Genomic DNA, 23,973 nt, shown 5'->3' on the forward strand with positions numbered 1-23,973 from the left:
CTTTTTAAACACTGTAGGGGCTATTATAGATTGCAACAAAGGCAATGTCACTTTCCATGTCAACGGTAATGAGCAGTGCACTTTCCGAAGAAACGATATCCAGTACATTGCATCAATGCTATCGAAAAGACTTCATCAATTCTCATTGGGAGCTTTGAATGCCCTATTCCTCGTGTAAAGATGAAGTATGATTTGCTTGTTGGGGAGATTCATATCCCCATTGAGGTGACTTAGTGGCTATTTGAAAATACTCCGTTCTCTCTTGCGATTCGAGAAGGTTTTGTCATAAGGACTTGATTTATCCCATTGACGGATTTGTTTCGATGACCATGAAATGGATGAATCAGAGAGTCACATACCTTTGTTTTGAGTCTTCATTTTCTATTGCTTAGAAGAAAAATGATGGAATTAGTTTAGCTTTTCCTGTTTTCTGTTTTAGCATCCCTGAGAAAAATACTTTGAAAATAAAAGTTCTCCGATGGTCCTGAAAATTTAGTATGATTTTTTCTGGAAATTTTGAAAATTTCTGGGCCTGAGAGCTGGTCAGGGGGCCTGACCAGTGGGCCACAAGCCCTGGCTCCGCCACCACCCCTTGGTGGCGTGGTGCAAGCTTGTGGGGCCCACAGGCACCCCCTCCACTCACTCCAGCTCTCAGCCTCTTCTTCCACCTCCAGAAAAAATGTTTCGCAGCTCAAACCCGTGTTCTTGCTCATTTGGCTGTGATTTTCGATCTCCTTGCTGAAAACACCATTCTCCGAACTCTTTTGGGGAAATTGCTCCTTGGTAAGTGACTCCTCCATTGGACCAATTAGTTTTTGCTCTAGTGCTTTATGCTTCGCAAATTCTTGCTACCTTGGTGACCCTGTTCTTGAGCTTGAAAGGTTGATTTTAGCTGGTTCCAAGTAGTTTTAGTGCGTGATACGGTCTCTAGGCACTAGTAGGAGTAGTTGCTACAAGTTGGGTTAATCCTTATTCACTTTTCTTTCGAAGTCTCTAAAAATTTCAGAATTTTTCAGAGCTAGGAAAGGGAAAAGATGAGGAGGTTCTTGAGAGGCTCTTCAAGCCGTAACCACAAGGAGGATGAGAAGAACCACCCCAAGTACGTAGTCCCTCGAGTCATAGAAGTTCGAGCGTGCGAGTGGCCAAGTGATGAATTTTTGCGCGCCGCCGGACTTTATGAAAACTTTTATTACTTGGTGGAGAACGCAGGTCTTACTGCGTTCGTTGAAGATAAGTGCCCACAATATCTCCTCCTCACCAATATTTTCGTTCAAAGCTTCAACTTTTATCCGAGGAAGAATCCTCCCATGGTTGAGTTCATGATTTACGATATCCCCCAGTGCATGACGTTGCAGGACTTTTGCAATGTATGCAAATTACCTTATGTTGGGGATATCCGTGACCCTCGTCCACGGGACTTGGAGGATTTCATTGGTTCTATTGATGTTGGAGAGGAGAGAGGAGTGTCTCGCGCTAGAATTGCTAGCATACATTTTCCTATGCTTCGGTACTTCTCACTATTTGTGGGAAAATGTTTGATTGGTTGTGGGGAGGCTGGATCACTTAGTTCTCCAGACCTTGCGGTTTTGGCGCGAAGGCCTTTATAACAATAAGACTTATAGCTTGGGAGCTATAGTAGCTCATTGGTTGAACCTGAACCGTTCTAAAGGTGTCGTCTATGGAGGTATCTATGCTACCCGTCTTGCCAGACACTTTGAGATACCCATTAGACTGGGAGAGGAAGGAGAGATGCTTCTCCCTGAGAGATATCTGGATTATGACAGCATGGTTCGCCATGATTTTCTGGATAGAGATGCTAGTAGACGGATGATTTATAACTTGGTGTTTAGTCAGGGTACTCGAGAGACTATTACTTTGCCTGCTCCTTCTCTGTTTGATCTTCATGCAGGCAGGTACACTATTATGCCCGCTGACATCTACGCATATTGGGGTTTGGCCCAACCACAGGCGTCCATGCCCGAGCCGCCAGTCGAGTACCAGACGCCAGTTTATCAGTGGGAGCCAGAGGAGCTCACATAGCAGTGGCATCCAGAGTCTGCTCCGGAGTATCCTGGAGCTGGTTATTTCCCACCTTGGGAGTAGACCAAGCTAGGCCAAAAGCCTAAGCTTGGGGGAGTACGTGTTCTCACCGACTTTACATTCATGCTTATGCTTTCACTTTGTTAGCCGGTGTTTACACTTTGCCACTGTATTTTCCATGCTAGTTTGTTTTTGTTTTCTTGTTTTGTGTCCTTTTGAGAAAACCCAAAAAGATTTTTCTTTCTTCTTTTGCTTGTTGGGAGCTTTCCCGTGTAAATAGCTTTCTTTTTCTTTGTGTCAAGGTAGAAGATATTGGTTACAATGCTTAGTGGTTCTTACATGCTTACCTGTTTAGCTTTCAAAGAGCCATATTATTTTGTCTTCTCCTTTGTGTTTGCCTGCAGATTCAGCTTAGTCCAATGCGCTTATTATCGTTTTCATCGTTCGATCGTGCAAATGAAAGGCAACAATGATGATATATGATGAAGTGACTTAGACTGAAAAGCTGGTATGAACTCTATCTATTTTGTTTTTGTAAATACGACTAGCTTGTCGAACCAGATTTAGCTTTGTTGTGAGAGAACCATGCTTGCAATGAGAACTTAGAGATCATAGTTTCTGATGCCATGCTTATTCAGCTGAGAGCTTATAATGGTTTGTCTTGATTGCCAACATAGATTTTGAGATGACTATGATGTAGTATGATATGATGGTATTCTCCTTTGAATGTTTCAAGTGGCTTGACTTGGCGCATGTTCATGCATGTAGTTGAAACAAAATCAACATAGCCTCTATGATGTTTGTGTTCATGGTGATTTATATCCTGTTCATGCTTGCATTTAATGTTAGTCAAACTCATTGCATCTTGATGACTGTTGTCGCTCTCTAGTTGGTCGCTTCCCAGTCTTTTGCTAGCCTTCACTTGTACTAAGCGGGAATGCTGCTTGTGCATCCACTTCCATGAACCCAAAAGTTTTTACATGAGAGTCCACCATACCTACCTATTTGTTGTATCTACCTGCCGTTCCAAGTAAATTTGCGTGTGCCATTCTCTAAACCTTCAAGAAATAAATTTGTTTTGCATGCCCGAACCGCTGATGTGGTTACACACGGCTATTGGTATCTTCCATGCTAGGAGTGTTATCCTCGACATGTGTTTATTCACAGTCCTTCACGAGAAAGGGGCCGGTATTTGGGATGCCCAGTTCCATGCTTAAATCGAAAACATAACTCTAAAACAAGACTTCCCTCGGATTGATGTTAGTATGGACGGTACCCGAGGATTCGGCTAGCCGTGGAGTGTGATTGATTGGTGGTGCGGGAGTTAAAACTTTACTTTTCTGTTTGGGAACCGCCTATAGCATGAGCAGCATGGAAGATATTGAGAACTCTTGGTCATTGCGTTGACAATAGAAGCATGCCACCCAAAACTATTATCTCTGTTTTCAAGGCTTGAGCTCTGGCACCTATGCAAATCAATGCTTCCCTCTGCGAAGGGCCTGTCTATTTATTTTCCTGTCGAGCCATCCTCCTCTTATATAAGCACCAATTAGAGAGCACCTCTGTCATTTTTATGCTTTGCTTTTGATTGATATTGAGTATGACTATGACTGGATCTTCGTTGCTATGAATTACAATGTTTAGTCAGCCCTTGATCTTTGAAAGTGCTCCGCATTTATGTTTTGCGGTCTCAGAAAGAGCTAGCGAGATACCACCTATTCATATTGCTTCATGCTTGTTTTGATTGAAGTGTTGGTATTTGAAACTCATTATTATTTGCTCGTTAGCTGATTATGCCATTGATATTAGTTTATCGTGAGACCTTTGTGTCATTTGCTTATGTGGTTAACTTGTGATCTTGCTGAAATTCTGGTTATGAGTTAGACATAGTTGCAACAACAAGATCAAACAGAGTTTGTCAAAGTTTTTCTTTCTCTCTTAGTTTGTCAACTGAGTTGCTTGAGGACAAGCAAGGTTTTAAGCTTGGGGGAGTTGATACGTCTCCAACGTATCTACTTTTCCAAACTCTTTTGCCCTTGTTTTAGACTATAATTTGCATGATTTGAATGGAACTAACCTGGACTGGCGCTATTTTCAGCAGAATTGCCTTGGTGTTATTTTTGTGCAGAAATCAAAGTTCTCCAAACGTCCTGAAAATTTACGGGGAGCAGTTTTGGAAAATATCAAAAATATCTGCGCCAAGTTCCACCTCACGGGGTGGGCCAGTGGGCCACAAGCACCTGCTCCGCCACCACCCCTGGTGGCGGTGGGCAGGCTTGTGGGGCCCACAGGCACCTACCGCCCCAACTCCAGCTCTATAATTTGTCTTTCGTCCCAGAAAAAATAAAAAGAGAAGTTTTCGTCGCGTTTCCGATACGGAGGCGCCGCCACCACCTGTTCTTCATATGGAGGGCAGATCTGGAGTCCGTCTTGGGCTCTGGAGAGGGGAAATCGTCGCCATCGTCATCATCAACCTTCTTCCCTCTCCAATTCCATGAAGCTCTTCGTCGTTCATGAGTAATCTATTCGTAGGCTCGCTGGGCGGCAATGAGTAGGATGAGATCTATCATGTAATCAAGTTAGTTTTGATGGGGATTGATCCCTAGTATCCATGTTCTGAGATTTGATGTAGCTACTACTTTTCCATGCTTAATGCTTGTCACTAGGGCCCGAGTGCCATGATTTCATATCTGAAATTATTATGTTGTCACCAATATATGTGTGTTTTAGATCCGATCTTGCAAGTTGTAGTTACCTACTATGTGTTATGATCCGGCAACCCCGGAGTGACAATAACCGGAACCACTCCCGGTGATGACCATAGTTTGAGGAGTTCATGTGTTCACCAAGTGCTAATGCGTTGGTCCGGTTCTTTATTAAAAGGAGAACCTTAATATCCCGTAGTTTCCTTTTGGACCCCGTTGCCACGGGAGGGATGGACAATAGATGTCATGCAAGTTCTTTTCCCTAAGCACGTATGACGACACACGGAATGCATGCCTACATCACATTGACGAACGAGAGCTAGCCACATATCTATGCGTGTTATAGCTGTTGCATGATGAATATCATCCAAACAAATCACCGACCCATTGCCTACGAGTTCGTCCTACTGCTGCTGTTACTTGTCTTGCTCTGCAGCTGCTACTACTACTGTTGCTACTACTGTTGTTACTTGTCTTGCTCTGTTGCTGTTACTACTGTTGCTACTACTGTCGCTTGCTACTGTTGCTCCTTGCTACTGCTGTCACTACTGCTGTTCCTTGCCACTGCTATTGCTCGTGCCACTGCCGTTACTCGTTACCTTGCTGTTACTACTGTGCTTGCAGATACTAATCTTTCATGTGTGGTTGAATCTGACAAATTCAGCTGCTAAGTATACTCTCACCTCCTGACTGGCTTACCTACAAATTTGGGTCGAATACTCTACCCTCGAAAACTGCTGCGAACCCACGCGCTGGTGGGCCATCAACAACATTTTTCTAGTTTCATTGCCGGGGAGTGCTAGCAGCATTCTTCTGGTGCTGTTGCAGGAGAAGGTTCGTTGTCATACACATTCGTCTAGCTAACGCCAGAGATTGCAGGATCAGCCCTTTTATGGAGCCATTGCCAGGGAAGCACATCTGACGTCAGTGTTATGTGAACGTCGACTACATAACACTTCACCATATTTGGGCCTAGAGGAAGGCATTGGGGAGTAGTAAGTAGATGATGGACTGCTGGAGTGACAGAAGCTTAAACCCCAGCGTATGCGTTGCTTCGTAAGGGGCTGATTTGGATCCTCTAGTTTAATGCTATGGTTAGATGTTGTCTTAGTTCTTCTTTCGTAGTTGCGGATGCTTGCGAGAGGGGTTAATCATAAGTGGGATGCTTGTCCAAGTAAGGGCAGTACCCAAGCGCCGGTCCACCCACATATCAAACTATCAAAGTAACGAACGCGAATCATATGAACATGATGAAATTAGCATGACAGAAATTCCCGTGTGTCCTCGGGAGCGTTTTTCCTCCTATAAGACTTTGTTCAGGCTTGTCCCTTGGTACAAAAGGGATTGGGCCACTTGCTGCACCATTGCTACTACTTGTTACTTGTTACTTTTTGCTTGCTACGTTTCACCTCACTAAACCATCACTTGTTACCGCTACTTTCAGTGCTTGCAGCTTTTACCTTGCTAAAAACCGTTTATCAGAGCCTTCTGCTCCTCGTTGGGTTCGACACTCTTACTTATCGAAAGGACTGCGATTGATCCCCTATACTTGTGGGTCATCATGCACCTGCACGATCTCGTATCGCGAGGGCAGCCCTGGTGGTGCGCGGATCGGGGGTCCGAGATGGCGAGGGAGGCAGATCTCAGAGCTCTTCTTCTTCGAGTTGCAACTCCAATGATGGGGTGATTGGTAGGCTTGTTGGTACCGGTGCGAGATGATGTGCGGCTGTGGAAGTGTAGCAGTTTGGGTGAGGACCCTGTTTTGGCTTTCTATCGTGACCAACGATGGCGGCGGTTGTGGCCGTCGTTGACCTTCTTGGAGGCATCGTTGCTTTGTTGTTGCACCCCTCCCACGTGGATCCGGCCATCTCGGCCTCTTCGAGGGACCCTTGATCCGTGATCGGACCACGGTGGCGCCTTGGTGTCGCATTCCCTCTTGAGGGCTTCGTCTTGGGAGCTCGGCATCGGCAAGCGAGACCGGTGGATGACGACGGTTGTGGCAACCAGGCTTCTGTGGCAGCGATGGTGGTGCGAGCGATATCGGCGACGTGAAAATGGTTGTGGTAGTCGGTTCTTCTTCGGCGTGTGTGTGGGTTTGTCTCTGTTTGTTTGTTGTTGTGAAGTCAAAGCTGTTGTGGCGGGGCCCTATATGGTATACGATGACCGGCTCCAGGTGAATCGTTCGGTGATCTTTCGCGGCGCCAGCCGTGCCTGATTTTGTCCTCCGTAGCTCTTCGTCAGAGTCGGAGTTGCGCTGCCTGGTTGCAGATGGTTGAGTATTGGTGCGGTTCTTCGTAGTTCTTCACACGGCCTTTACAGTGTGTGTTGAGTCAACGATCGCCTACGGTGAAGTCGGAGTCTTGCTCAAGATTTAGGGATGGAGATGACGCATCTAGGAAAGGAGTGGTGATGATGACGCCTGTGTGCTGTCTTAACGAGGCCCTCACTGGTGGGATGTGTGTGTACTGCTCAGCGGTTTTAATGGTTTTCGCTCAGTTTTTCATGATGAACTGGGCAATCTTGTTTTCGTTCGATTTTTTTTTAATTAACTGAGCAACTATTTTCTTCTTAATGAATGCAGGATAACTGCCATTTCGAAAAAAAGACTAAAAGAATCCAGGGGTATAGACGTATAGTACATATGTACTAGCGATGGCATTGAGAATATATAGGTGGCATCCTGATTAGCATGACAATGTTTTTGGCTTGTATGCGAAGACATACTCTAGCACAAGCTTCTATGGGATACCTTGCTAGTGCCAGTGTAAACCATGTAGGTCCAGCTTGAACTGACCTGGAGCTAACTAAACACAGACATATCCTATGTTGATGGATTAATGAACACGTCTGTACGCATGACGCATACATGTTTACTAGCTTAGCTGTTTTGTTTTACCAGAACATATAATTACCTACACGCCCACATCCTGTGAACAATCCAGTATGTTGGTTTGGTCATACAAGATAACTTCAAACTAAGATTATAAGAATGTAGGAATTTCCCTCTAAAAAAAAAGAATGTAGGAATTTCAAGATGTACACTAGAGTACAAGTGTAAGCAAATTCAGCTGATTCTCAATCACAGCATGAGCATATTTGTGGGGATTCCATCAAATATTGTAACTTCTAATTGTTCGTTTCGTTTGTAATACAGATAGTAAAATAAATTAAAATGGATAAATATCGATGTGTGCCTTCGTCCACGAAGTGTCCCTAGGCTAGGCAAACCCGACACGGCGCGTCGTCAGCTACATGTTCCTCCTGGTGCACCACTATTCGACACCACTGCACCCATGACTAACTCGGCACCTCCTTGCACCTACGGCTCCACGATGATTTCATCGACGCTGGCCATCCAGACTTGACATCGACCACGTCGTTCTTCGCACGACTACCTCGGCCACGGATACACCATCCTACGCTCTTGGCTACCTCGACATTGGCACAAAGGACTACCGTCTTGCTTGAGCAATCTCGTTGGCTTTCACTCTAGCCATAACCTTCGCGATGCATCGGCTGTTATGATTGTGTGTGTTTGGGGGGGGGGGGGGGGGGGGGGTCCACCTTTGGATTCTTCTGTAGTCTCACCGTCTACGTCGTTATCATTATGACTGCAGGGGTGTCGAATATCGTGATTAGTTAGGAAACATAAGATAGATTAAAAATTATTCTAGCTTGTCTTGTACTTTAAATTGATATCATGTACTTTTATATGTATGCCCATGCTCAACCAATAATCAACGATTCCACCAATCTTCCCCTATCCCTTCTAACAATGCACCATGTCGACACAATCCAGCTACACAGCAGCACGATCACGGTCATAATCACAGACGTGATACAGACAGGATGCCGTGGAATGAGCAGGGTGCGTTGCGCGCTAATGCACCGCACTGTGGGAACCCTCAAGTATTTCTGCACGTTACCCAAAAAGTGTACTATAGAAGCAGGCTCTGACTGAGGACCAAAGATATCCCCGGCATCGCGATTGTACGTGAGCACACACTAAAACAAGACCGAGAATACTTATTAGTGCCAGACGGGCGTATCTGCAAAAACATGTGTGCACAATACTGTTAGCATCCTTACTTATCACCTCTAACAAGGTAGATATATTACGTATACACTAACCTCTCTGGATCACATAAGCATTTTGGAGATTTCTACATTGACCCTAACAGTTAGTTCGCAGAGCAGTGAAACAGTTTCATTCCCAATGCCTCATAATCCTAATGTGTATTCTCCAACTCTAAAATACAAGAGGAATTGTGGAATCGGTGTGAGTCTTTTCTAGTAAGTAGATGTATAGAGTTGGCTGCCTTATATATGGTATTTGTCATAGGAGACACATTCCAGTAGCTAGGTAGTCGTGAGTGATTGATTTCTTTTGCATGTCAAGAGTAAATAAAGTGTATGACATGTCCATGTGAGTTTAATGATGATGTCACTATATTTCAACCATGAGAAGCGTAGGTGATGGTCATAAGGACAGTTGTAAGATTATTGACTTGTGCTGGACTAATAACAGACATAATAGTAAGAGCAAGTATAATTAATAAGGTGATGTAAGTCGGTTACCAGAGTTTTATTTTATTTTTAAGTTGTAAGAGAGAGAGAAGGAGAGAGAGAAGAGAAGGAGATTAGAGCAAGTATAATAAAATAATGTAAACAACCAATAATAATTTAAATATTAAATTTAGTCTTAGTTCATGAGAGAGAAATGGAAAGAGAAAAGGAGTGGCATGTACATTAAGAGCCAGATGTAACACGTGTTTCAAGAAACTTTATAGAAGAACCATGTAGGAACTACTAAGAAATAGCTTATAGATAGAACATTACTAGTGTCATGGTTTTAGTGTCACACGCCACTATTACTTAGCAGTAGCGTTTCTCATCAACACGCGCTACAGGTAACTCATAATAGTAGCGCCACTCACTTGACCCCGCGCTGCTAATATATGAGGCACACCTTACGCCCATGCATGGGCTGGCAATAGTAGCAGCACGTGTCACGAACCAGCGCTACTGGTAAGACAATTAACAGTAGCGCTTGTTGTGGGTCGGCACTACTAATATATCCAGTTGAGACCCGCATCTCTTGCCCGCACTTAGTTGTAGCACGTTTTAAAGCTCTGCGTTGTTGCTAACCCTAACTTATCCTCTTCCCCGGCCACGTCGCCCCCTCACTCTCCTCACGCGCCGCCTCCTCACTCTCTCCCTCTCCATTCTCTCCCCCGCGTCCGCCGCCCTCCCGCACCTGTCGCCGCCGTTGGCCATTGTCGTTGTCTGTCGTCTGCCGCCGTCGTCCCGTGCTCGCCGCCCTCCCACTCTCTTCGCTCCCGTACCGCGCCCGCCGCCGCCCAGCCAAGGTTGCTCCTCCCTCCACTTCCCTCCCTCCCTCCTAACTCAGTTCTTGTAGAGATTAAAATGGTATTGATTTTTTAATATAATAGAATAGGTTTTAAACAGAATAGAATAGGTATAGAAATTTAGTAAAAATATTTATGTATAGAAATAGAATAGAATTAAAAATAGGTATAAAAATAGAACAAAATAGGTTTTACAAATTTAGTAATTAAAATTTTTAGTAAAAAAATTAATCAAGTGTATATCATTATCACTTTATCAACAAAGAATGTTATATTTCATTCTTGGAGTGTATGATTTTGCAGTGAACACCTTCGAGTGGCCTATGTTTTGCTAAATGTTGATTTACTTCCGTTTTGATAAATTTCACATGTTCGTTATGTCCTGTTTTTAGAAAAGGTCATGACAATTTTTTGATTTCGGCATGACTTGTACTAGAAAGTTGGAAATATTCACTGCTCCTGATTTGTTAGAATAGGAATTAGATGACATTCCGACAAAACGCGTAGGACATTTTTATGTCAATACTCCATAAATGTATTGTTAATTGACTAATGCTTGTAGAGTTGACTTTCAATCTGTGAGAGCTCCTTGTGTGAATTTCAGTATGTTCTTGATGGAGGAATACCAACTGCTGCCATGGGGGTCGCTTCCTCTTCTTCTTTTCTTGCGATATATACGTCGGTATAATGCGCAAGGAGAGAAGAAGAGTTGCAACCATTACTGACGATCGAAATATTATGAGGAGGGAGTGTCCATCAACATACACCACCATATTAGTGTGACATGGTATGGATCATATACACTATGAGATACGAGAGTTTCTCAAGAAAAGTCTCGATAGACTGAAACTCAACCCATGCTGAATTTTCATATACACCAATAGTTGTCGTTGGTTCTTAATCTTTGAATCATGAACTTGAGTGTGATTATTGCGGCGAAGGTCGGGGTTTGTGCAACAGGCCTCACCTGCGAAACGGCGGGTTCTTCACCATCAAGCTTCACGAGATCTTGGGTGTTTTTATAGTACGCAATGATGACCACTATTTTTGCTTCTTTGCTTTGTGTTTCTTTGCTTCAATCAATACGTAATTTCTCTTCTTTACAATTTGACTAGTGCATCCCTTGCAATGCAAGACGTGTTTCTTGGAGAAGCTCGGTTTCCAAGAAATGGAGAATATGGAGACGAGGAGAGCTCACCTGAGGACTAAACATGGTTTCACATTTATGGTTAAACTATACAATGCGGTTGATCACTCGCATTTTGGTTGCTCAACTTGGGAAGCTCTAGACAAGGCATATGGATTTTAGGAGGATATAAAAATAACCTTCGATATTCATCTAGAAGATGATATTGACGGTAATATCGATATTTAGGTAGATGTAGATATGCTTTTAGTGTTACCTCCATATGAGTTTGACAACCATATTTGTTAAGTAATTTGCATTGTTTATTTAAAAATAGTTGGTGTTCATCCCTACTTAACTTGTTTATTTTTAATTGACATCTTATTTCTCTTCTTCAAAAAATACACAAAAGGCAGTAGACATGACCTACTATAGTATTGGCTCCAATCTAACTTGGTTGGAAAAAAATCATCTGATCTCATTTATTGATGATGTAGAATATTATAAGAATAATTATGAAGATATTGGCGAAGGTTATTCTGAATATGTGCCACTAGTGCACGAGTTGAACCCTAATAATTTCATGTAGATATCATGGTAAGATTATTTTTTACTAATGTGTCATTAGTTAGTCCATCTTTTGCATACATAATTTTTTTCTTAAGAAAAACAAGATTGATGACTATGTTAATATTATGTTCTTCAACAGAAATTCCCGTGAGAGGTTGTCCCTGAACTAATGAGTATAGAAGGTCGTCATTTGAATGTTATCAACTTACGGCCACGGTGGCCTATATGTTTTTGCAATGTATACTTGCTTTCTAGAAGGGATGGAAGCCTGAAACTTAAAGGATTTACAATTTAATGAAAAACGGCTGAAAACTACTTGGTGGGGATGCGAAGGGTTTGTGCATGCCACATGTTGGAGATAGGTGAATCTCTATTCTTCACAATGGAGAGAGTGGAGCTTATATTTTTATGCTATTTTACCAAGTAGAGAGTAATAGGTTCTACCTAGGACAGAATAATATGTGCTAGCTAAGAGAGATGACCCTTTTTAGTTTATGACATTATGTACTAACACTAGTAGGAATCAGGGCTTCGGTCCAGGGATGAAATCCCATTAGTCCCGGTTCACTCACGAACCGGGACCCATGGTGGCATCGGTCCCGGTTCGTGAGGCCAGGGCGCCGACCGGGCATCATGGGCCATTAGTCCCGGTTCATGTCACCCCTTTGGTCCTGGTTCCACACACGAACCGGGACCAATAGGCTGACAACCGTTCGTATCCCCCTTTAGTCTCGGTTGGTGGATCAAACCGGGACTAAGTGGTGGTGGCAACCGTTCGTACCACCCTTTAGTCCCGGTTGGTGGCTCAACCCGGGACTAAAGATCCGAACGGTTCTCCTTCCGCATCGTTTCCAGCGATGAAAAGCACAACCGAAGCAGAGTCTCTCGCCATTCTCTGTTCTTCTCCTCTCTCGCTCTCCTCTCTTCTTCCTCTCTTCTTCCCCTCTCTTCTTCCCTTCTCTTCTTCCACCATGCCAACAACTCGCTTCGGAGAGGTGCTCGCACATGGCACGACCAAACTCGATGTCGTGTACACGAACGACAGTAGGGAGGTGCCGCATTTTCTTCGACGGTTGCAGGCATGGCTTGACGCCGCGGAGGAGCATGAGCATTTCTTGGGGCTTGATCTGGAGTACACGGCCAATCAACAAGGTGTTTCTGTCATCCAACTATGTTTCAAACTCCATGTCTTGATCTTCCAACGGGCGAGGTATGTTTTGAGGCTTTCTTTGATCCAAGGTTATGAAAATTGCATATAGTGATCTCTGTAGGTTCCATTGGATAGCAATATGCAGTTTCTATATATGTTCCATTGGATAGTTAATTGAGGGTTTCTTGATCAATTCATAGGATATGAAAATTGGATAGGATAGCAATATGTTCCATTGGAATCCTATAAAGATGAATTTCTCTTTAGTTGTAGTGAAACAATTTTCCGCGGCGTTCTTTGATCCAAGGTTATGAAATTGCATTTAGTGATCTCTCTAGGTTCCATTGGATAGCAATATGCAGTTTCTATATATGTTCCATTGGATAGTTAATTGAGGGTTTCTTACATAGGATAGCAATATGTTCCATTGGAATCCTATAAAGATCAATTTCTCTTTAGTTGTAGTCAAACAATTTTCCTTGTTGCATATTTGCAAAATCGTGGGAGAATATATATATATATATATATATATATATATATATATATATATATATAGACACACACACACACACACACACACACACACACACACACACACACACACACACACGTCACAGTTAATTTACGGTTTCTTGATCAATTCATAGGATATGAAAATTGCATAGGATGGCAATATGTTCCATTTGAATCCTAAAGATAAATTTCACTTTAGTTGTAGTGAAACATTTTTCCTTGTTGCAACAGTATGTAACATGTGTTCCATTTTAATTTGTTGCTATCACAGTAGTGACAAGCATTGTTCAGAACTTATGGACTTCCTTCACAGCGGCATACGTTTTGCTAACGTTGACATAAGGAACGACAAGGTGAAGATGAGACACAGCTTCGGTATTGAGATACCAGCTGACAGCCACATTGATATCCAAGAAAAATTCAAGCTCGAACATGATAGGACTTCGATGGCTCATATGGCAATTGCCTTGATCGACGAGGAGTACGCTAATATGAAGAGCAAATTCCTAAAGCATCAACACAAACCGTAGGAGAGGACCTCACTTGACCCTATCAACATTAAGTATGCAGCAAAAGATGCATACGTTTCATACGAGTTGTACCGCAAGATTCGAATCATGAACCATGGCCAGCATCACCTCACACCAGCTTGGGGACATTCTGATTCAGACTATTAGTGTTCACAACGGCGACCACTTGTATATATATCTGTGCTATCTATTATTATGTACTTCTTGGACGAGTATTATTATGTAGTGCTTGGACCAATTTATATATGTATAGTTTCTGTTTGTGCCATTATAGTTTCCAAATTTGAATAGTTTAGTCCTTTCTATATTCATTTGCTAATTTCCATGGTATCATGCATTTCGACCACATATATATAGCACGCTTCATTTTGACCAGATGCATGGTATTCAGAGTTCATTTGTAGTGCTTTTCAATTTCTAGGTCATTTAGCTCAAAAAAACAGTAAATGCATGAAGAATACCAAATGAAGTCAGAAAGTGTTGAAAAATGATGATGTGGACTTGAATTGTCAATTTTGAACACACAAAAAGTCTAGAGTTCAAATAAGTTCAAAAAAAAAAGAAATCCCTTTTGTAACAGATGAATTTCCATAAGAAACCGTCATACTTTGAAAGAGATTGTCCGATTTGTACACGAAGTGCATCTAGTTTTTGCCGCAACCCTCTCAACTTTTTAGCACATGTTATATGGGTGAAATGATGATACCATGCCAACGTTCAACCTATTGAGAGTTCATTTGTAGTGCTTTTCAATTTCTGGGTCATTTATCTCAAAACAATCAGTAAATGCATGAAAAATACCAAATGAAGTGAGTAAGTGTTGAAAATTGATGATGTGGCCTCGAATGGTAAATTTTAAACACACAAAAAGTTTGAAGTTCAAATAAATGAAATCCCTTTTGTAACAGATGAGTTTTTATAAGAAACCCTAATACTTCGAAAGAGATTGTCTGATTTATACATGAAGTGCATCCAGTTTTTGCCGCAATGCTCTCAAGTTTTTAGAACATGCTATGCGGGTGAAATGATGATACCATGCCAACTTTCAACCTATTCAGAGATCGTTTGTAGTGCTTTTCAATTTCTAGGTCATTTAGCTCAAAAACAAATCAGTAAATGCATGAAAAATACCAAATGAAGTTAGAAAGTGTTGAAAATTGATGATGTGGCCTTGAATGGTTAATTTTGAACACACAAAAGTCTGAGTTCAAATAAGTTCAAAAAATGAAATCCCTTTTGTAACAGATGAGTTTTCGTAAGAAACCGTGATACTTCGAGAGAGATTGTTCGTTTTGTACACGAAGTGCATCCAGTTTTTGCCGCAACCGTCTTAACTTTTTAGCACATGCTATGCGGATGAAATGATGATACCATGCCAACTTTCAAGCTATTCAGAGTTAATTTGTAGTGCTTTTCAATTTCTAGGTCATTTAGCTAAAAAAATAGTAAATGCTTGAAAAATACCAAATGAAGTTAGAAAGTGTTGAAAATTGATGATGTGGATTTGAATGGTTAATTTTTAACACACAAAAAGTCCGGAGTTCAAATAAGTTCAAAAAATGAAATCTCTTTTGTAAGAGATGAGTTTTCGTAAGAAACCCTAATACTTCAAAAGAGATTGTCCGATTTGTACACAAAGTGCATCCAGTTTTTGCCGCAACCCTCTTAACTTTTTAGCACATGCTATGTGGGTGAAATGATGATACCAGGCCAACTTTCAACCTATTCAAAGTTCATTTGTAGTGCTTTTCAATTTCTGGGTCATTTAGCTAAAAAACAGTAAATGCATGAAAAATACGAAATGAACTAAGAAAGTGTTGAAAATTGATGATGTGGCCTTGAATGGTGCATGTTGAACATACAAAAAGTCTGGAGTTCAAGTAAGTTTAAAAAACGAAATCCGCTTTGTAGCACATCTATTTTTGATTGAGATAGACATTAAAAATAACCTAAAACCTACCATATTGAATATAATGATAAAACAAAGTAATATTAAATAGCAGGAAAAAGAATAACTCAAAAATCTATTTTTTTAGTAAAGTTATTCACAAAATAAAATAAATAAAGTAAAAAACGAAACAAAAAACTAGATTTTTTAAAAAAAATGCCACCTACTCGGCCACCATGCCTGGATACGACTAGAAACCCAACCAGAGAGTTTGGCCAGAATTCACGCCCGCAGACAGTTACAGATTAGGCCCGAAAGCCTGCAGTTCAGAGGAGCTCGACAGGGTCTGCGCACCGGCGCTTATAAACCACTCCCGAGCTCTCTCGGCTAGCGAGGTGGGACTAAACATCCAACCGCAACGCGCCTGTGGCAGGCACATGCCTTTCGTGTCGGTTGGTGGCACCAACCGGGACAAATGACACCCTTTCGTGTCGGTTGGTGGCACAAACTGGGACTAAAGGTCTCTTCGTCACGCCCTTTGGGTTGCTGAAAATTGACCTTTAGTCCTGATTTGCGGCACGAACCGGGACGAAAGGGCGACATTCGTCCCGGTTTGTGCCTCCAACTGGGACCAAAGGTTTTCGCATATAGGCGGGAGTTGTCGAAATTTCCACCAAACTCTCCCATTTGCCCCGAGCCCGTCCTCCTCGTCGTCGACGCCATCTCGAGAACGTCGTCCTCCCCGTCGTCGCCGACGCCTAAAGTATGTCCTCCTCCTCCTCGTCGCCGCCGCCCCCGATCCATCACCGTCGCCACCCCCGATCCAGTCCTCCTCGTCGTCGCCGCCGTCCCCGAGCCCGTTGTCATCGCCGCCCCCGAGCACGTAGTTGTCGCCACCCCGAGCCCCTCGTCGTCGCCCTCGAACCCGTCGTCGTCGCCCCGAGCCCGTCGTTGTCGCCGTCCCGAGCCCGTCGTCATCGCCCCCGAGCCAGTCGTCGTTGTCGCTGTCCCCCGAGCCCATCGCCGTCGCCGCCCCCCGAGCCCACCGGCCCCGGTGAGCTCCTCCGCTACCTAATTAAATTGCTAGTTTTAGATGTCTTTTAGTTTTAGATTTCATATTAAATTGGATGAGTCAAAGCTTTTGCAAATTTAGTTTTAGACGTATTTTAGGTTTAGTTTTAGATTTCTTTTTTGCGGTAAAAGATGAGACAAAGCTTGCGCAAATTTGTTTCTCTATTCCTGCCCATTGCTACCTAATTAAATTGGAATGCGCAAACAAATCATCAACGACATATATTAATTCTTGATTTATTCTTTAAATAGTAGGGCTTTAAATAGTTGTAGAAATTGTTCTCGACGTCGACGATGCCCATCCCGCATTCTCGTCCTCGACTCGGTGGCGACCACCTGCTTGATAGGCGCCAGCATGTGCGGGACTGGGCTCCGTCGGGCTGGCACTGGGAAGTGCTACCTTCTGGGGTGCGCATCTTGGCGAGGAATCAGGATCCCGTCGTCGACCCGGAGCTTCTTTGGTGGCTGTCGCGTGTGCCACTTTTGGTGCGGAGGCAGCCGGCCCGCTAGGAGGAGGTACTTCGCCATGTGGGGGAGGAGGACGAGCACATACGTCGCTACTTGGTTGCGTTGGACGCCAGGTTCTCCAATAATTAACAGGTTCTTTAGGGATCTCACCCGAACTATGATCTTGTTATGGTTCCTTCTCTGTGGGTTTACACCGCCCGTGCCTTAGTACAACGACAACTCTTTGGGTGATCAGTTTGATGATGAACAGCGAGTGGAAGAGGTTACACTAGAGATGTATTCGAGATTATATTCGATAAAATTTGAGATGTATTAAGTTGATTATTGGTTGTAACTGAAAGAAAACCTTTTTGCCTCTTGAGATCTATTGCATTATATATCATAACGTACATCTATGAACAATTCAATATTTGGAAATGAAATATAAAAAAGTATGTGCATGTTTAAAACATAGAAGCTCGTGCAATTCGGTTATTCATACAAGGTGCTGAAATATTTGCAGAAACTATGGATCAAAGAGACTTGGAACGAGACTAGTTGTTGGGGGAGATAATCCTCGGTAGAGGTGATTTCTTGTCGTATCTGAATGACGCCGATGGTCTGGAAGGAGAGGATAACGGCTCGGGTGATCGAACAATGGAGGAGGGAGGACATGATTATGATGGCTCCGGTGACCGAATGCGGGAGGAAGAAGGAGACCATGATGACAACTTCGGTGACCGAACGGAGGAGGGAGCTGTTGCAAAGTCCGGGAGGCATATATATTAATTAAGCCCGAAGGTATGTACATATATTAACTCTTATTTCTTCTTTTATAGCCCTTCAGATCGAACCAAACTTCGGTAAAGATATGAGGCCCGAAGAGAAGGTTGCGCATGGATGAAAAGTTCATGATCACAGCACTCGCAGACGATGACCTACCGATTCTACCCAAGCGGACCAAGGGCGTATTTTCTGCTCAATGCGGAGCTATTGTTAGAGGCAACATCCCGATCAGCATCAAGCAATGGAATAAGCCTAAGGGCGACAACGTCCCTCAAGGTGATTATGTCACCAATAGGCATAAAGATGATCTTTGGACCGCGTGGAAGGCAAGTTTCACCCTACCGCTAGAGGAGGATCCGAATAAGCCAGTTATAAAGCCATTGGTCAAGGCGTGTGCTCTTAAGAAGATGGCACATCTATTCGGGAGGTGGAAGAATGATTTGAAATCAATGTTTGTGGACAAAGGGAAGACTCCAGAATTCATCGGCCGATTTGAGAAGATAAGAGATCACTGGCCCGCATTTGTGGCCTACAAGACATCGGACAAGAGTAAGAAAATATCAGAGACAAACAAGAACAATGCCACAAAGAAGCAGTATCACCATCACACGAGGTCAGATGGCTACCTCAAAGCCCGTCCATTCTGGGAGAAAGCTGATAATGACCTCATTGCTAAAGGGGTCGAACCACAGACACTAAACTGGCCAGACCGTTCATGGACTTGGTTCTTCGGGGTTGGGGGAACTTTGGACCCTGAAACAGGGAAGTTACGTTGGACGGACGAGCAACTTGCAATACCCATCAACAAGCTTCAGAAGTATATAACCGCAGCGCAGGAAGGGACGTTCATTCCCGACAGAGAAAAGGACGAGCTGACTGAGGCCCTAGGGAATGCTGAGCACCTTGGACGAACAGGAGGCACACCAAGCTCCGTTCAGTGGAAGGTTGGGTTTCCTGACGTAGGCGGTTACAGAATCCGGGAGAGAAAGAGGAAAGCGGAGTTGAGCGACATGGAGAAGATCCAAGAAAGACTACAAAAGCTTGCGGAACTTGAGAGCCAGCGAGCTCCGGGCCAACCATCTCAGCGGCACGAAGCTACCCCAGAAGGTACCCTGCCATCTCAGCGGAGAAGCAGCGTGGCTTCCACGGAGCCCGTTCAGCATGACTTCACGGCTCCTAGCTACCCCGTGGATACTATCATGGAGGCTCAACATTGCGAGCTTATGATGAAATGTCGGAACCTAAATTTCAAGGCGGTTGTCGGCTCTGTTGCACCTCCTCAACCCAACGGAACTTTTAACTGCCTTCCGATTCCACATGGCTATGTGCTGATGCAACAAAAGACCTTCCAACGGTGCCAGAAACACGTGCTGGCGGGAGACTACTCTTGTCTTGATTCTCCTCAGCAACGGCACCAGGAATCCTTCTGCTACGGCTACGCCTTTAGGGACTTCCTAGGCAAATATGCAAAGGATTTCCCCGTGGCCTTGGAGCCTTGCGTTGGTGTTCCCTCGAAGCGGAAAGGGTGATGTAGCGCAGTGGTGGTAAGTATTTCCCTCAGTTTTGAGAACCAAGGTATCGATCCAGTGAAGGAGTATCACAAGTACCTGCACAAACACAAAGAACCTGCTCCCAACGCTATGAAGGGGTTGTCAATCCCTTATAGATTGTTTGCCAAGTGAGAACTGAAAGCAACAAAGTAACAAAGCAAAGTAAAAGCGGAGGTGTAAACAATAGGTGTGAATAGACCCGGGGGCCGTAGTGTTCACTAGTGGCTTCTCTCATGAAAGCAAGTAGACGGTGGGTGAACAAATTACTGTCGGGCAATTGATAGAACCGCGCAAAGTCGTGATGTCATCTATGGCAATGATTATATCTATAGGCATCACGTCCAAAATAAGTAGACCGATACTTTCTGCATCTACTACTATTACTCCACACGTCGACCGCTATCCAGCATGCATCTAGTGTATTAAGTCCAAAAGAACAGAGTATCGCCTTAAGCAAGATGACATGATGTAGATGGACAATCTCATATCTACGACAAAGCCCACCTTGTTACCCTTGATGGCAACTACACGATGTGTGCCTTGCTGCCCCTACTGTCACTGGGAAAGGTCACCACACGGTAAGAACCCAAAACCAAGCACTTATCCCATTGCAAGAATCATAGATCTAGTTGGCCAAACAAAACCCAAGACTCGGAGAGACTTACAAGGATATCAAATCATGCATATAAGAAATCAGCAAAGACTCAAATATATATCATAGATAATCTGATCACAAATCCACAATTCATCGGATCTCGACAAACACACCGCCAAAGAATATTACATCGGATAGATCTCCATGAAGATCATGGAGAACTTTGTATTGAAGATCCAAGGGAGAGAAGAAGCCATCTAGCTACCAACTATGGACCCGTAGGTCTAAACTGAACTACTCACGAGTCATTGGAGGGGCGATGATGTTGATGAAGAAGCCCTCCAACTCCAAAGTCCCCTTCGGCAGGGCACCGGGAAGGGTCTCAAGATGAGATCTCGCGGAAACGGAAGCTTGCGGCGGCGGAAAAGTGTTTTCGTGGACGACCTGATTTTTTCTGGATTTTTAGGGAATTTATAGGCCAAAGACCTAGGGCAGGGGAGCACCAGGGGTTCCACAAGCTTGGTTGCCGCGGCCTCCCCCCTGGCCGTGGCAACAGGGCTTGTGGGCTCCCTGTGGGCCCACTTGCTTGGCCCTCAAGCCTCCCGATCTTCTTTCGTTCTGGAAAAAATCATTTTGGGGATTTTATTCCATTTGGACTCCGTTCCAAAATCAGATCTGAATAGAGTCAAAAACACAGAAAAACAGGAACTGGTGCTTGGCACTGAGTTAATAAGTTAGTCCCAAAAAAAGATATAAAAGGTAAACAAAACATCCAAAGTTGATAAGATAACAACGTGAAACCATCAAAAATTATAGATACGTTTGAGATGTATCAAGTATCCCCAAGCTTAACTCCTGCTCGTCCTCGAGTAGGGAAGTGATAAAGAATGAATTTTTGATGCTTTCATGCTACCTAGCATAGATGTCCTTTGTAACTCTTCTTATGTGACGTGAATGTTTAGATCCATTAGATTCAAAACAATAGTTTTCTATTGACGTGGAAACAATAATAATTCAAGCAAACTAGCAAAGTAATCATGAACTTTCAAAATAACAAGGCCAAAAGAAAGTTATCCCTACAAAATCATATAGTCTGGCTATGCTCTATCATCATTGCACAACGAATTTAAATCATGCACAACCCCGGTATTGGCCAAGTAATTGTTTTCACACCTTTACTTTCTCAAACCTTTTCAACTCTCACGCAATACATGAGCGTGAGCCATGGTTTTAGCACTATAAGTGGTGTGGAGTGTGGTGGAGGTTGCAAGAAAAACAAGGAGAAGATGGTCACATTGACTAGGCATATCAATGAGCTATGGAGATGCTCATCAATAGATATCAACGTGAAGGAGTAGGGATTGCCATACGAATGATGCACTAGAGCTAAGAGTATGTGAAAGCTCTTAAAGAAAACTAGTGGGTGTGCATCCAACTTGCTTGCTCACAAAGACCTAAGGCAAATTTGAGGAAGCCTATCATTGGAATATACAAGCCAAGTTATATAATGAAAATTTCCCACTAGATATATGGTGGTGACAAAACGAGAGACTCTCAATCATGAAGATCATGGTGCTTAATATGCACAAGTGTGGAAAGATAGTAGCATTGTCCCTTCTCTCTTTTTCTCTATTTTTTTTGGATGGGCTCTTTGGCCTCTTTTTTTTGGTGGGCATCTTTGGCCTCTTTTATTTCCTCACATGGGACAATGCTCCATCAATGATGATCATCACACTTATAACTCAAAACTTAGAGCAACGATGACTCTATATGGAATGCCTTCGGTAGTGTACCGTGACAATGATCTAGCATGGCATAGACATAAATGGAAACATCATGCTAGCTATCTTACGATCATGCAATGGCAATGTAGACGTGGTGGCACATGTCATGGAGGTAGTTGCATGTCAATATATCTCGGAATGACTTTGAAAAAGCCATAGTAGGTAGGTATGGTGGCTGTTTTGAGGGAGGCTAATGGTGGGTTTTGTGCACCGGCGAAAGTTGCACGGCACAAAAGAAGATAGTGATGGTGGAAGGTGAAAGTGCATCTAAACCATGGACTCAACATTAGTCATGAAGAACTCATATACTTGTTGCAAAAGTTTTATTAGAAATCGCAACAAAGCATTCAACGCATACTCCTACGGGAAGGGTTGGTAGGGATAAACCATCGCGCGACCCCGACCGCCACTCAAAGGATGACAATCAATAGACTAATCATGCTCAGACTTCATCACATAGCGGTTCACCATAAGTGCATGCTACGAGAATCACTAACTTCAACACAAGTATTTCTAGATCCACAACACCTTACTAATATAACTTCAATATTACCATAACCACAACTCAAAACTAATTGAGATGAATCAAACTTCTCTAACTATTCAATACACATGAAGGTGGAAGTTTTCGTATCCCTTTGGATAACTACCCCTTTTGAGACTACTTTCATAGCATAGATCAACTACCAAGCCACGCACCGCCGTGCTCTAAAAGATATAAGTGAAGTACATAGAGCAAAAGCAACTAGCTCAAAAGATATAAGTGAAGCACACAGAGCAAAAGCAACTAGCTCAAAAGATATAAGTGAAGCACATGTGAGCTGAATTGTCTAACCAAAAGATATAAGTGAAGCTCGACAAAATCACGATGAGTGCATGTCTCTCTCTAGGTGTGCAGCAAGGATGATTGTGACACAACAAAAATAAAAGACTCCTACGATACAAGATTCTCCAAGCAAAACACATAACATGTGGTGAATAAAAATATAGCCCCAAATAACGTTACCGATGGATTAAAGACGAAAGAGGGGATGCCTTCCTGGGGCATCCCCAAGCTTAGGATTTTACGGCATCCTTGAATCATCTTGGGGTGCCTTGGGCATCCCCAAGCTTGAGCTCTTGCCACTCTTTATCTTTTTTTTCCATAAGAACTTCACCCAAAACTTGAAAATTTCACAACACGAAACTTAAACAGAAACTCGTGATAACATTAGTATAAGAAAGCAAACCACCACTTCCTTCGGTACTGTAGCAAACTTAAATTCTACTTATGTTGATGTTGGGTTACTGTATTTAAATCTTCCATGGCTAATACCCCCCGATACTATCCATAGTTTCATCAAAATAAGCAACCAACACAACAAAAACAGAATCTGTTAACAGCAGACCAGTCTATAGCAATCTGTATACTTCGTATACTTATGGTACTTCAACAATTATGAAAAATTATGACAGTCTGAAGAATTTGTGTAGCAATCAGCAGCAAAAAGAATCAACTCAAAAGCTCTTACAGAAAAAAAATGAAAATTATTTTCGTGAGCAGAAAGTTTCTGTCTTTTCCAGCATGACCAAACGATCATCCCCAAGACTAACCATAACGGTTTTGCTTGGCACAAACGCAAAAAGAAACACAAAAAACACAATCATAACAGAATTATTAAAGTGTGTAAAACACAAAACATAAAGAAAAATGATAGATTCGTTGGGTTGCCTCCTAACAAGTGCTATTGTTTAACGCCCTTAGCTAGGCATTCAATGATGCTCTCACAAAAGACAAGAATTGAAGCACAACGAGAGCATCCTAAAGCATGTGAAAATCACATCTAAGTCTAACATACTTCCTATGCAT

General features: G+C 43.0%; 1 pseudogene; it reads right to left on the minus strand.

The window, feature by feature from the left end:
• LOC123442170 overlaps nt 1–10,022 on the minus strand; it is a 28,792-nt pseudogene extending 18,770 nt beyond the window's left edge.
• Nucleotides 10,023–23,973: the final 13,951 nt, after the last annotated feature.

This window comes from Hordeum vulgare, chromosome 3H (assembly GCF_904849725.1).
Source record: "Hordeum vulgare subsp. vulgare chromosome 3H, MorexV3_pseudomolecules_assembly, whole genome shotgun sequence".
NCBI classification, from domain to species: Eukaryota; Viridiplantae; Streptophyta; class Magnoliopsida; order Poales; family Poaceae; genus Hordeum; species Hordeum vulgare.